Source organism: Wasmannia auropunctata, unplaced genomic scaffold (assembly GCF_000956235.1).
Source record: "Wasmannia auropunctata unplaced genomic scaffold, wasmannia.A_1.0 LD336053.1, whole genome shotgun sequence".
NCBI classification, from domain to species: domain Eukaryota; kingdom Metazoa; phylum Arthropoda; class Insecta; order Hymenoptera; family Formicidae; genus Wasmannia; species Wasmannia auropunctata.
This window is the reverse complement of record NW_012026837.1, coordinates 6,451,175-6,454,353: the sequence shown is the minus strand read 5'-3', so window position 1 is coordinate 6,454,353 and position 3,179 is coordinate 6,451,175.

Sequence of the window (3,179 nt, the reverse complement as noted above, 5' to 3'; positions counted from 1 at the left end):
CCGGCAACTCTCTCAACAGTTACATAGGCTGCGTTCCGTTTGGCGCTTACAGCTGGTTACAGCGCTCACAAAATCATTTCATCCTTGTTGTTTATTAAATATTAAACAAAGACAAATGATGCTTATAAGCGCTGTAAGCGCCAAAAGGAACGCAGCCATAATCGGTGTGGACAATTCTGAGTCATGTCGAGTAGTCATTGGACGCACAAGCCTATAGAGAAGGGGGGTGTAGAGTTGGGGGGGAGTTGGAGTAGGAACCGGGGCAGGAGTACGGCCATGCGCAGTCATAAGCGGGAAATTCAAATGTATAATTTGCATGCCTTGCAAAAAGACATAATAAGAGGGCAAAGCTGAGTAGAGGGTTTTTTGAGTATATCAAAGATGTTTTTTCTACAAAAGGCACCAATGCTAACTTTTGCGATAAAGTTCCTTAAGGGATGGGAGTGTTCCGCGGTTTCAGAACATTCAAATATCATGTGATTGATGTCTTGCGAGGGGTGACCACATGTACAGGTCGGATCGTCAATAATATTTTTCCTATGTAAACTATCGTTAAGATTATAGTGATTTGAACGGATTCTCATTGTTACTACTGCCTGCCTATCAAGTTTGAAAAAGTAGTACCATGGTTTTTTTTGCTTACAATAAATCTTCTGAAAATACTTTATACCCTTGCTGTTTGCCCAGAAGTTAAGATAGGTGTCAAAACTTATGTCTAGCTTTCTGCGAGGAATGGTAAAAAGATCTGAGAGAGCAATTTTGAAGAAGTTGTCCCTATCTTAATAATTTAATGGCCTTTTTCGCGAGAACGTCTGCTTTTTCATTTCCTTTATGAGACGGGACCCAGATAAAACGCACTCGAATCCCATTGCGACTTGCCTCCTCTAGTTCAGCCTTAATGAGTGGAATCAGATAGTTATTGTTGTATAGTACCGCCCCTTCTAGGGCTTGTAAGACGCTTTTTGAGTCAGAAACTATGACTGTATCGTACACATTATAAACTTTTAACGAGATAATTACATTGTAAATAGCCCATGCCTCTGCCAAGAAGATGGAAGCGTAGTGAGGAAGTCTATCCGTAAGTTCAATCCCGAGACGAGGGGAGTGCCACGCCGCGCCAACACACGAGCTCTCATTTATTCTAGATCCGTCCGTGTAAAAGATGGTCGACTGCTCTATAAATTCCCGAAAAGTTTTTAAGAAAAGGGTTCGTGCCAGCTCCGGAGATAAACTGCTCATGCGAGTTGTGAATTTTTCAGAGGAATAGAGTATTTCTGGAGAGATTCAGGAGTATAAACATGGACGCAAAGGTATAACTGAATTTCGGTAGGATTGTAACCGGAATCAGTGCCCGTTTCTATGAAATCGACGAAATGATAAATCCTGTTAATATGACCATCGAACTTTTTCCCCCAAAAACCCCTTTCGTCAGCGTACTTTTCGTACGCCCGCACGGTTCTTAATATGCCGACTATGAGTGCCAATTTTATTTTAGATATTCTATCTTGTACGAGACTGACCAACTACGTTCGTAGAACGCCAATGAGCTTTACCCTTCACGTTTTAGGTAATAGTTAGACTTACTGCGGTCGCCACCCTGTTTAACCCTCAACAGGGAAGGTAATTTTCCTCGGATCAGCCGCCCAGGTTTTCCGGATCCTCGTCTTTCCTTCTGGTTGTCGGCAATTAACGATATTCTCGTTTTATGAGTTCGGAATGTGAGCGCACGCGATTTTTGTGAGGTCCGCAAAATAATTCGACTTTGTTCGATTGAATGTTTATAATGTTTATTTTCAACAGTTCAAACGCTCACATACACGCTTCCACGCACTCACAATAGAAGGTCCGCGCACACAATCGCTCGCGCTTCGCGGATTACGCAATCTTACCTTTTGCCGGGAATCCCAGCGATCGGGGATACGCGTTAAACGCAATACGGTTTGCGTCACTAAATGCGCCGTGGAAACGACTCGGCCCTGCCACGACTGACACAGCGCTATAACGCATGAATGATAACCGGAATCGCGTATAAGGTTTCAAGAACACGTCGTATAAATGCGCAACAAACTCGCGCCAGATCCGTTTCAGGATCGTATAATCCGTACTCACGACGTCCGATCGAGATAATTCCCCTCGTCGGTGTTTACAACGCTCGCTGAATAACGGATACCTTTTATTACGCAATACTTTGCGGGACTTTCATTACGCGGAGTTTACACGCGAAGAGACCGGAACAAAAGACCTCATTGCCATCCGGGCAACGATATTTATACCGTCGGTCGCTTTTCCCCTTCTCCGCGTTTGTTGCGCACATAACTTTTAATGCTCGCTTCTTGCTTCTTGGATTGGCCGGTTCGCCGAACCAATCCGGCGCTTTACCTAATGTTTGGGTAAAGCGCCTCGTCTCACTGAATAACGTTCCCAAAACTATCAGAGTTCGACCATTTTCAATGTCGAACCACTAAAATTATCATTAATTCCTTTCATCCGTCTTGAAAATACTTAATATCGCTTTACCTGGCTGTTTTTACAGATTCGCGTGGATAAGTCTTTAAAACTAAACTCATTTCCTGTACCAAATTAACTCTTGGACCTTTCGATTATAGGTGTGATGACAACTTTGGCTCGGAGCCTCTTGCCGCTTGGTATATCCTTTAAATTAACTAGAATAATAATATTTTATGGATTACATTTTCAAAATAACGCATTGTTTCTTTGTTACAGATAATCACGTAACCGTTCAATTTACTCGGTGGTCGGATGATACACCTTCGCTAATAAAACTTCAAAACAACTATGTACGCTGATTTTTGCATATAATTAAAAGGAAATTCATGGTTTACAATCATTAATTAATGTCGTATTTTTTTGTTACAGGTGATCACGTGACTTCTGGATTTGGACTTATTTTCCTAACATTCTCTTTTGATCTCGGAATTGTAAAATAACTATGTATGCATAAACTATAACTAAAGTAAACGTTAACGCTTGGATTACATTTATGTTTTCTTATCGGCCGCCCAAATTGCCATCACTTTTTCCATTACATGTATGATTATTATTTTCTATTCCAGGTAAAGGTTTTCTTTAATTGATGGAACGTTATTCATCATTTTATCTTTTATTTTATTTATTTTGTACTTTCATTTTTCCATCCGTCCGTACCATACAAACTGTAT